A 12,985-nucleotide genomic window follows, 5' to 3' on the forward strand; every position below is an offset into this window, starting at 1 on the left:
TAAACATTGAGACGTGTCCGAATCCCGAACAGAGGCAGGAAGATTATTCCAATATATATATACAGTGGACCCTTGACTTACAAATGTAATTGGTTCTGAAGAGCTGTTCTTAAGTCAAAATGTTCGTTATTTAAACCTATTTTTCCCATAAGAAATAATGTAAACAGAATTAATTCGTGCCAGACCTCCCAACCCCCCCCCCACCCCTTACCTAACCTCTCTAATGTCTTAAACTGTCTTTTTTGTTATAAATACAAGTATATTTTCCCTTAAATCTTAAATGATAGAATAGATAATACTGTAATAAACAATAATTAACAATAATACACAGTAGTACTGTACATAAACACACATCACATTTCAGTACAGTACGTGTGCTGCACCATACACCATAATACATTTCCTTCTTTTATATAAAATGTATCTACCAGAAACAACAATAACTCTCATATTTCTCTATTATTTCCTTCTTTATTTCAGTAGTGTTGTATTTTGTAGGTGTAATTGCACGAAAGAAAGAATACTTTACTGAGCCAAATTCCTTCTTCTCTCTCACTCACTGTCCCCTCTGTCTGATACACAGTGACACCTACTGGCAGGAGTAATTATACAACAACAAATAGTGATTTGTTCATTTTCTCACCACTAAGTTTTCTCTGAGAGTTCAAAAGAGGACAAATTGTTGGTGCACGTCTTGCTGGCGCATCTGTGACCAAGACAGCAAGTCTTTGTGATGTATCAAGAGCCACGGTATCCAGGGTAATGTCAGCATACCACCAAGAAGGACAAACCACATCCAACAGGATTAACTGTGGACGCAAGAGGAAGCTGTCTGAAAGGGATGTTCGGGTGCTGACCCGGATTGTATCCAAAAAACATAAAACCACGGCTGCCCAAATCACGGCAGAATTAAATGTGCACCTCGACTCTCCTGTTTCCACCAGAACTGTCCGTCGGGAGCTCCACAGGGTCAATATACACGGCCGGGCTGCTATAGCCAAACCTTTGGTCACTCGTGCCGATGCCAAACGTCGGTTTCAATGGTGCAAGGAGCGCAAATCTTGGGCTGTGGACAATGTGAAACATGTATTGTTCTCTGATGAGTCCACCTTTACTGTTTTCCCCACATCCGGGAGAGTTACGGTGTGGAGAAGCCCCAAAGAAGCGTACCACCCAGACTGTTGCATGCCCAGAGTGAAGCATGGGGGTGGATCAGTGATGGTTTGGGCTGCCATATCATGGCATTCCCTTGGCCCAATACTTGTGCTAGATGGGCGCTTCACTGCCAAGGACTACCGAACCATTCTGGAGGACCATGTGCATCCAATGGTTCAAACATTGTATCCTGAAGGCGGTGCCGTGTATCAGGATGACAATGCACACAGCAAGACTGGTGAAAGATTGGTTTGATGAACATGAAAGTGAAGTTGAACATCTCCCATGGCCTGCACAGTCACCAGATCTAAATATTATTGAGCCACTTTGGGGTGTTTTGGAGAAGCGAGTCAGGAAACGTTTTCCTCCACCAGCATCACGTAGTGACCTGGCCACTATCCTGCAAGAAGAATGGCTTAAAATCCCTCTGACCACTGTGCAGGACTTGTATATGTCATTTCCAAGACGAATTGACGCTGTATTGGCCGCAAAAGGAGGCCCTACACCATACTAATAAATTATTGTGGTCTAAAACCAGGTGTTTCAGTTATTTTGTCCAACCCCTGTATATATATATATATATATATATATATATATATATATATATATATATGAAATTTGTTGAGGGGGCCCAAAACATTTTTTTGCACTGGGGCCCATAAGCTCCTAGTTACGCCACTGCCTGCCATGCCCGTTTTTCGGCCCCATTCACTTCCATTCATTTTTTGAAAGTTCGAGATATCACCGTCATTCCAACTCTAAATCGTCCGGCCCGTTGATGACACCCCGACTTGGATACAGCATTTGGATAAGCACCCCCGCCCACCCGCTGCAATGCAATCACACTCGCATTTTCTTCAGGAAATTCACCTCTCTAGTTTTTATTTAGACTTTTTATTCTTATTTACATTTGTGGCATTTAGCAGAAAGCGACTTAATACAAGCACTGAATACAATTCAAGCAATTGAGGGTTAAGGGCCTTGCTCAGGGGCCCAACAGTGGCAATTGGCGATGGTGGGGTTATAACCTGGGTTCAACTCCTAGGTCCTTTCTGTGTGGAATTTAGCATGTTCTCCTTGTGTCTGTGTGGGTTTCCTTTCACATTCTAAAGACAGTCAGTCAGAACAATTGTAGATACAAAATTGCCTTAGGGGTGTGTGTGTGTGTGTGTGTGTGTGTGTGTGTGTGTATGTGTTTGTCCTGTGATGGACTGGAGACCTGTCTGGGGAGTTTCCTATTTTTCGCCCAGTGAAATGCACCCACAGTGACCCTGACCAGGATAAAGAAATGGTGAAGCTGACAGTAAATGAATGAATAAATAAATGCAACCATGTCAATCATCCAGTTTTCTGTCTGTATATTTGTGATCCAGCAGGATTTTAGTAAAGCTATTCCCCCCTTATCTCCCAATTTAGTCATTTCCAGTTCCCGACTGAGTGCTACATGGTTAATGCACTCCAAGTGAAAACCTACAGTATTCTAAAGACCTCCCCACCCTCCACAGAATCTGGTTCTGAATCAGAGCTGCTGCATGTTTGTTTTCTCTGATACAGGTCTCACCGGAGTAACCACACTATCAGTCGGACACACCGAGATATGCTGGGTTGGCCAGAGTCCACGTGTTAAATATTAAACCCAAACACACGTCAAAACTTTCACTCCCTGATCATAAAAAAATTAAAACTTTCCTTATTTAGCAGAAGAATTTTCTTTAGAAACAATCAAACAAACAGAGCTTTATTATGGCAACGCCGTCGTTTCCTTCATCGATTATTCATATAAAACCTCACACTGACCTCCAGATTAAAGTGCTTATACAGGGTTTAAAGGATGTAATTAAACACCCATTAAAATCACAGCTTTAATTATTCATTTTATATAAAAATTCTTTATGACTTTTAGCTCAGTTTAGATCCTGGTGGCGCAGCGGGATGTTTGAATCTCAGCTCTGCTACCGGTCGACTGGGCGCCCCCAGCAGGCATGATCGGTCACTAGTCTGCTGGGTGGGAAGCGACAGGACTAAAAAGTCTGTGTCTGCAGACTGTGTGTACAGTGTGTATGTGTACAGTGTGTGTGTGTGTATTTTGTATGCAGTGTGTGTGTGTGTAGTGAGTGTGTACAGTGTGTATGTATAGTGTAGTATGTGTGTATTTTCTATAAAGTGTGTGTACAGTGTGTATGGGTACAGTGTGTATTTTGTATGCAGTGTGACGTGTGCAGTATGAGTATGAGTGTGTACAGTGTGTGTGTAGTGTGTATCGCAATGGACGGTGTTGTGATTGTGGAGTTTCAGTGTGTGTACAGTGTTTGTGTGTGTGTAGTGTGTATGTGTGCAGTATGAGTGTGTATGGGTACAGTGTGTATGTGTGCAGTATGAGTGTGTACTGTGTGTGTAGTGTGTATCGCAATGGACGGTGTTGTGATTGTGGAGTTTCAGTGTGTGTACAGATGTGTGTGTGTAGTGTGTATGTGTGCAGTATGAGTGTGTATGGGTAGAGTGTGTATGTGTGCAGTATGAGTGTGTATGTGTGTGTAGTTTGTATCGCAATGGACGGTGTTGTGATTGTGGAGTTTCAGTGTGTGTACAGATGTGTGTGTGTAGTGTGTATGTGTGCAGTATGAGTGTGTATGGGTAGAGTGTGTATGTGTGCAGTATGAGTGTGTATGGGTAGAGTGTGTATGTGTGCAGTATGAGTGTGTATGTGTGTGTAGTTTGTATCGCAATGGACGGTGTTGTGATTGTGGAGTTTCAGTGTGTGTACAGATGTGTGTGTGTAGTGTGTATGTGTGCAGTATGAGTGTGTATGTGTGTGAAGTGTGTATCGCAGTGGACGGTGCTGTGAGTTTCGGTGTGTGTACAGTGTTTGTGTGTGTGTAGTGTGTATGTGTGCAGTATGAGTGTGTATGGGTAGAGTGTGTATGTGTGCAGTATGAGTGTGTACTGTGTGTGTAGTGTGTATCGCAATGGACGGTGTTGTGATTGTGGAGTTTCAGTGTGTGTACAGATGTGTGTGTGTAGTGTGTATGTGTGCAGTATGAGTGTGTATGGGTAGAGTGTGTATGTGTGCAGTATGAGTGTGTATGTGTGTGTAATTTGTATCGCAATGGACGGTGTTGTGATTGTGGAGTTTCAGTGTGTGTACAGATGTGTGTGTGTAGTGTGTATGTGTGCAGTATGAGTGTGTATGGGTAGAGTGTGTATGTGTGCAGTATGAGTGTGTATGTGTGTGTAGTGTGTATCGCAGTGGACGGTGCTGTGAGTTTCGGTGTGTGTACAAAGTGTGTGTGTGTGTGTGTGTGTGTGTGATCGAACATTGCCTGATTTTACGATTGCTCCTGCTGCGTGTTTGATCTTGTTTGATCTCGTGTTTGATCTTATTATTACAGGTAAAGGGCAGAGCCTCGATGTCATACACTCACTGTTCACCGCTCAGAGTGCTCTTGCTCTTACTGAGCCCCCGGCTCACATTATTAAAGTGCTGCAGGCAGGTCAAAAGTGTGTATGTGTACAGTGTGTGTATTGCATGTATAGTGTGTGTGTGTGTGTGTGTACAGTGTGTGTGTGTGTGTACAGTGTGTGTGTGTACAGTGTGTGTAGTGTTTAGTGAATACTTGTGCCCAAAGCGACTTACTTCCATCAATGAATACAATTCAAGTAACTGAGGGTTAAGGGCCTTGCTCAGGGGCCCAACAGTGGCATCTTGGCAATGGTGAGGTTTGAACCCTGTGATTACTAGTCCAGGATCTTAAGCACTGAGCTGTGTGAGTGTGTGTATAGTGTGTATGGAGTCCAAGCCACCGAGTAAACACACAAAACTACACACACTGAACACACAATATGTGTGTTCAGTGTGTGTATAGTGTGTGCAGAGTGTGTATAGTGTCTATGTACAGTGTGTGTGTGTAGTGTGTATGTGTACAGTGTGTGTGTATTGCGTGTAAAGTGTGTATGTGTAGTGTGTGTATAGTAACAATAAATGATAAGAATTGGCATTTTAATATAAATATGATGTCTCATTATCGGGACATCAACGCCCCTGTGGGACCTAAAGGGTTAAAGGTCACACTCTGGGGCACAACCTCGGTGGCTTGGAGTCCAGATCCAAACTCCTGATCATCCGATCAAAAGCCCAGAACCATAACCCGATAATAACTGCAGACGATTAGGATTCATGCTCAGACCGGTTCCTCCTAACACAGGTACGGTCGTGTAGGTACACGCCCAGGTACAGAGTACTCCCCGAAAACCACCAACACGGCGTGGGCGCAAGGGACTCCCACAGCAGCTGGAGGATTCCTTCTCAACAAAAGCTATTTTTATAATTTTTTATTTTACCACACAACGTGGCAAACGCGTGGGAGAAAAACCTAAAGGTGAAAAGAGGAGACGCACGAGGGAACCTCCTCCAGAACTTGTACAAACACCCAGTACAATAAGAAGAAGGAATCCCCACTGATTCTGCATGATTAACCTCACAAAGAGACACAGCAAAAGGTTTTTCATACATATACAAAGTTTTTTATTAATAAGATCAAAGTTCTCAGGTGAAAGAAAATGAGACAAAAGTCAGTAAGAAGGTGGACAGCACAGCTCCAGGGACGTAGGTTCGATCCTCACCTCAATCCTTAGAGAACGATCTGAAGTTAGACCTTCAGAGAACATCTATACAGTCCTGTAAAAATAATAATATTAATAATCGTCCCCCTGTTGATGCAGATCAAATACTAAAGTATGTACAGGAACACTATGCTCCGATCCAAAGAAATTTGGATCGAGTCAAGTCGAGTTGAGGAAAGAGTTTAACAAAATGTTTCGTGTTTTTACTCGAGTTCTCGTCGTGTAAAAGCGACTTCTGTTTAATGATATGAAATCGTTCAGTGGGGGCAGTGGGGTTCTGGACTCTCCGAGTTTGAATCTCAGTGCTGCTACCAGTCGGCTGGGCGCCCCTAGCAGGCACGCTTGGCAGACGTCTTTGACGCTGTGTACAGACCCTGGTTAGGGTCAGAAAGACTAACAACTGAGGGACGGACAAATGCAGTCAAATATATAAACATCCTTGATGAAAACCTGGACCAACAGCGACCCAAAGCATACAGCCAAAACAACACTGGACAATGTAACTAAGTGGTCCAGCCAAAGAACAGACTTAAACCTCACTGAAATTATGTGGTGAAGCTTGAAGATTGCATCTAATCTGTCAAACCTTGAGAGGACCTGCTATGAAGAAAGGGATAAACTGCCTAAATCCAGATATGGACCAGTCAAGCCCAGACTTAAACCTCATTGACATTTTGTGGAGAGGCCTGAAGATGCTCACCATCTAATCTGACAAACCTTAAGAGGACCTGCTATGAAGAAAAGAATAAACTACCAAAATCCAGACGTGGTCCAGTCAAAACCAAACCCAGACTTAAAGCCCTTTAAGATGTTTAGAGGCCTGAAGACGCCCACCATCCAATCTAACAATGCTAGAGAGGACCTGTCGTGAAGAATCTGACAATGCTAAAGAGGACCTACCATGAAGAATGGGATAAACGACCTAAATCCAGATGTGGCCCAACCAAAACCCAGACTTAAACCTCATTAAAAGTCTTTGGAAATGACAGTTTAGACATTTGCCATCCAATCTTACAAAGGATTGGATAAGCGGACAGGAAAAAGTGGGATAAACCAAAACCAAACCCAGACTTGAACCTAACTGACATTCTGTGGAGAGGCCTGAAGATGAGAGATGAAAGACGCTCATCACCGAATCTGACAAAGCTTGAGAACATCAGCCATGAAGAAAGGGATAAACTGTCCAAATCCAGACATAGTCCAGCCAAAACCAAGCCTAGGCTTAAACCTCATTGAGATGTTGTGGAGAGGCCTGAAGACTCTCGCGATCCAATCTGAACCTGACATGAAGAATGGTATAAACAGCCCAAATCCAGATGTGCACGGTTCATAGAATTGCTTCTAAAGGGGCTTCTAGAGAGTACTGAGAGCAGTACTTTTGTTTATAGGCGATGGGTGATTAAAATAATAATCCTAACCATTCAGAATCAATTCCACAGAGGGATGGAGTGTAAAAGCTCAGTGGGGGGTGGGGTGTAAACGTTCTGATTGTGTTGATTACACAGTAAGGTGGGTGATGTAAGGATAACACTAACGTGGCGTGTTACAGGATGCAGATGAAGCGATGATGAAGCACGGCGTCCTGATGGAAGAAGATGTCCGGGTGAAACCAGATGAAGGCGTGATGTGTGAATGGATCTCCTCTGGATCTCATCATTTGATCACTGATGATCCGTCGCAGTTGTGCAAGAACAGCGGGAGGATAAATTTAGCGCCGGTTGTGAAACGCGGTGTGAGAGTGAAGCGCTGATGAAATATCGCTGATCATGTAATTATGACGTCAGCGTGGGCTTCCCTCAGGCCTCGGGTTCTTTTCACTCAGGGAAAGCGTGCAGGAACATCACCCTCCTGACCACAAAGATGCTTGTACTCACCCACACACACACACACACACACACACACATACATACCCCCCCCCCCCAGTGTTACACCTATCTAAACATCTCTACCATCCATACATTCCTTCATTTATTTTTTATTCATTCAGTGTCTATTTTACCACAGCTTTATCCTGATAAGGGTCGCAGTGGGTGCAGTTCACTGGCCGAAAAATAGGAAACACCCTGGACAGGTCACCAGTCCATCACACACACACACACACACACACGCACTGTATTGTTCTGACTGCAGCTCTTTGTACTGTGGAAGGAAACCGGAGCACCCTGAGGAAACCCACACAGACATGGGGAGAACATGCAAACTCCACACCTGATCTGGAAATCGAACCCTGGACCCTCTTCCTGTTAGGCGACAGTGCTACCCACCGAGCCACTGATCGCCTATAACAGCAAGTGTTAAAGTGTTATTGTGGATTTTTTTTCCACCCAGGAGACTTTGTTGTTGGGGGCACCCAGCGACCGGTAGCATAGCTGAGATTCAAACCAGGAGAATCCAGAACCCCAGCCTCTCCACTGTTGGTAGCAGAGGCTGAGCTCAATTCATTTTTTTTTGCCGGAAAAATCGAGGAGCGTAATGCGACCCTCCTTACATGTCCTACCAGTCTTTATTCTTAAATAAGGACTTTCCTTTAGCCACCAAAAGTAATGCCAGTAGGTGGATTGTCTAGTCTAGAAAGCTCATTTGTGTTAGAAAGTGATTTTCCTAGGCTTTACCATCCAATCAGAGCGTTCTGAGCTCAGAGCTCAGCAGAAGTAAAGAGAAAAGGTAAATGATTTTCATGTGTGCATCAGTCAGATCATTAGTGCTCGTTCCTCTCTCAGTCTTTCCCATTTTTTTTATTCCTCTTATTTTTTTGGAGGGGGGCGGCGGTGGTTTTAATCAGAACAGGCTGGCACTCTGTGCCGCTGGAACACTCGTGGTAATGCAATCAGTGTGAAAATGGAAAGAATAAAAAAAAGCCGTCGACTGAAACACAGAGCGCATTCACAGCCGGGGTCAGAAGTTTACATACGCACAGAAAGGACGTCAAGGTTCCAATGATTTCCAGAAGCGTTCCACAAAAACCAGGAGTGAGTAATTGGGACGCGGAGGTCTTCGCCTCCTCGCCTCCAAAAACGTTCACGAATCGCAGCTCAGTTATGCTCCAGCTCGGGTTGGATCTTTTAAGCGATGGATTTAGCAGAACTGTAGAGTTCAAGTAAAGTTCTGGCTTATTAGGACACGTTAGATTTCACTGTGGTCCAGGGTTGGAAAAAGTAAATTTAACCTGATGGTGCAAACAATGATTCTGTTGTTGTTTCAGCCGCTGTTGAGCTGTTGTTGCTCCTGGATGTTTTTTGACTTTACAGTCAAACAGAAGCAGAACTAAAGCAAATGAGTTGTTTTGGGGGGGGGGTGTTTGGGTCAGTACGACCCCTTTTCCTGAAGTGGGTGCGACCATAAGAGCTGAATCCACCATTACCAAAAAACCAGCACGGCAAAAAGTATTCAGTCACTTCTAGTGTTTACACGTTTATTATGTTCAGGTTTTTTATTTTGCTTTACTCTGTACTAACAGGAGTATAATATCAATTCAATACATTTGTCACTACAGGTTAGTTTAGGGAAGGACCTTTTTTCTGTTTCAGCATATCTAAACCTCTCTGCACAAACCGAGGTCCATAAAACTCCAGAGTCCCGTATTCAACCCCATTAAAGACTTCTGGGATGAACTAGAATGAAGACTGTGAGCCAGGCCAGACATAAATAAGTAACTCAGAGTGACCTGCACAGAGCACTGATCCATACCCAGCTGAACATCTCTGGGATGAATTGGAACATCGATTGTAGGCCAGGCCTCACACATGTGCTCAAATTTCCAAAGACACACTACAAAATCCTGTGGAAGCTGGTAAAACACCACTGTTAAACACAGCTATTAAACACCACTACTACTAAACACTACTAATAAACACCACTAATTAAAACCATTATGAAACAACACTACCACTAAACACCACTACTAAACACCACTACTAAACACCACCACTACTAAACATTACTAATAAACACCACTAATGAACACCACTAATAAACACCACTACTACTAAACACCACTAATACCTACATCTACAGTTTTAGAATGGGGTGTCCAACAGACACAAACTCAGGTGTCCACATACTTTTGGCTGTATCGTGGATGTGAAGCTTTGAGCTCCTTTTTTTTCGTCTCTGGCTCTGTGGTTTCTCCATCACTGGCTTCCAAAAACGGGGCCCCATTTCACCCCTCCAAAAATTCCAGGGGTTTTATGTTCAGTTTTGGGACGCGTCCTATACGACACACGTACACTGCCAAAAGTATGTGGACATCCATACAGCATGACTGTACCCATGTGCACAGAGCAGAGTTCTATAAAGAGCTGGTTTGTGGAGGAACTGACCTCAACCCCATTAAACACCTCTGGGAAGGACTAGAACGAGAGAGAAAGTTTGGGAGAGAGCAAGTGAGCGAGCGTGGGAGGAGAGAGAGTGAATGAGAGAGAGGGGTATAACTCAGGACCCGCTTTATTCGGGAGGGAACTCGGTGACTCTCCTTCACTCGGCCGGCTCGTCCCTTCATCACGCTGCTGCCCACGGAGGGTCGGTGAGTCTCAGCCTCCACCAACACTCACAATCACGGGGGGCGAGAGGGGCGAGAGGGGTGAGAGGGGGTGAGAGGGGTCTGAGGGGTGAGGGAGGCAAGTTTTCTGTATGAAGTCATTGCTGTTGAGAGCTTGACAGGCGTGTGTGTTATGCTACACAGAAACAACAGTGTGTGTGTGTGTGTGCGTGTGCGTTTGCATGTGTTTAGGTGTTTGATTGTGTGCATGTAAGTGTGTATGTGTGTGTGTGTGCAAGTGTGTTTGTAGATGTGTGTGTGTGCAAGTGTGTAGGTGTGTGTGCAGGTGTGTATACGTATATGTGTGTGTATGTTTGTGTGTGTGTGTGTAGGTATTTGAGTGAAAGTGTGCATGTGTGTGTAGATATGTGTGTATGTATGTACATGTGTGTGTATGTGTGTAGGTATTTTAGTGCAAGTGTGTGTGTGTAGATATGAGTGTATGTAAGTGTGTGCATGTAGGTGTGTGTATATGTGATGTGTGTTTGCAGGTGTGTTTGTGTGTATGTATGTACTGTCTGTGTGTATGTACGTACATACTGTATGTGTGTGTGTGTGTGTATGGTTCCAAGCGTATAGGTATTTTAGTGCATGTGTGTGTAGATATGAGTGTATGTATGTAGGTGTGTGTGTGTGAGTGTGTGTTCATATATGTGTGTGTATGTTTGTGTGTTTAGGTGTGTAAGTGTGTAGATGTTTGTGTGCATGCAGGGGTGTGTGTGTATGTTTGTGTGCATGCGTGTGTGTGTGTTTGAGTGCATGCAGGTGTGTGTGTGTATGTTTGTGTGCATGCGTGTGTGTGTGTGTGTGTTTGAGTGCATGCAGGTGTCAAAGGTCCCGTTTCAAAAACAAACAGTATTAAAACAGAGTGGCGCCTGTGTGTGGGGATTTGTGCCCGTTCAGTCATAAGATGGCAGCATTTGTGTAGCTGGGTGCTGATTGATCAGTCGGTGTTCCAGTTCGTCCCAGAGTGGGGCTAAGGTCAGAACCTTCCCTAAACTGTTGCTTCAGCACTGGAAGCATGTCACTTCCTTTATATCACATATATTACACCTGTCAATAACTGTTGTAGCTGAAACACTTGAATTCAGTAATTAGAAGAGGCGTCCTGATACTTTTGACACACATATAGTGTATATTTAAAAATGAGTGGGTGTGATGGTAATGTGTGATGGTGTAGCGGTGGCCCGGCACTGACCGCGCTCGTTAAAATGTTTTTGCGAGACGAGGGTTCGGTCCTCAGGCGAAAACTGAGCCTCTGTGTGAGTGCTGTAATATTTCTGGGAGGTGAGAGAGGTCGCCGGAGGGGCGGGTCACGTCTGGAGGAAAATTTCGGTATTTTATTTTTGCTTTTAATGAACGCTGGGTGGCAAAAGTATGTGGACACCCGATCATACGCCCTGTTGGACATCAAATCCCAAAACCGTGTGCTTCCCTGTGCATCTATAACAAGATTTTGGAGTGTATCTGTAGGTATTTGGGCACTTTTAGGGACTGAGGTTGGATCTGAACAGTCCCGGCTCACAGCTGGCATCCCAATACATTCCACAAGTGTTGGCATTAATTCCTCTGCACCTGACTGTACAAATGTTTTCGCCCAAATTGTTTCCACATGTTTTAACACATGTGTATCGTGGTCAGGGTCGTGGTGGACCCAGACCCTGTGTTTACCTGGAATCTATTTGCAAAATCCACAGACGTTAATAAGCAGACGTCTGTGTTCTTGATCTATGAGTTCATGTGAAAGCTTTAGACCTGTTTATGATGTGTGTGTGTGTGAGTGTGTGAGTGTGAGTGTGTGTGTGAGTGTTGCAGTGCTCCACGCTGTTAGGTTTGAGCCTCGCAGCCTCTTTAAAAACGATTTATGGTTGATATTTCGGCGGTGTAATTAGCCTCTCATATCTCACACGTTCCCAGGCCTGTTCACCCGGGTGAAGCTTTTTAAAGCCACTTTTACCCTCTTAGTGGGTATAAAAGGGACCCTCCCAAAAAAAATAAAAATAAATAACACACCCGTCCCGCAGTCTCACGTTTTACATCATTTACGAGGCTACGTGAGCTTCAGTCACTTGTTAACGTCACGAGTAAAAAGGTACAAAAGTCTAAACTGATAAGCGCCCGAGTGTAGAGCAGAAGTGGGCGGAGCCTCGACTTCATTTACCTCACTCGTTGAAGTCATCGTTTCCAGTACACGATTCCCAGTCCACAACATCCCATAATCAGACGGCGGGACGTGATTTTAGCGAAGCTGTTTGCTATGCATTAAAAACACAGCAGAGATCAAAGAAAGATCAAAGAAAAGATCAAAGGATTTCAAACTAAATGCTAAAAGATTAAATACACGACAGGGTCAGAAGTATGTGGACACCTGACAACGAGCTTTTCGGACTCCGGTTCCAAAACTACAGCTATTAATATGCATCTTTCACGCTACTGGTCTACTGACCCGATGGGCCGTCCAGCTGACACAACTGGCCGTGTCTGAGGGAAGGAAGGTCGGACGATTTCTCTGACTGACATGAAGCATAGCGTAGAAACCACTCTCATTCCAATGGCGGTTTTGTTTGACCAATCAACAGCCTGCTGTGTTCCTTGCACCTCCCACCCTGCTTCGGCACACTTGGATCCTGGTCAGGAAGGGCAACCAAATTTAGCATGGGTACTTAAGCATTG

Source organism: Trichomycterus rosablanca, chromosome 24 (assembly GCF_030014385.1).
Source record: "Trichomycterus rosablanca isolate fTriRos1 chromosome 24, fTriRos1.hap1, whole genome shotgun sequence".
NCBI classification, from domain to species: Eukaryota; Metazoa; Chordata; class Actinopteri; order Siluriformes; family Trichomycteridae; genus Trichomycterus; species Trichomycterus rosablanca.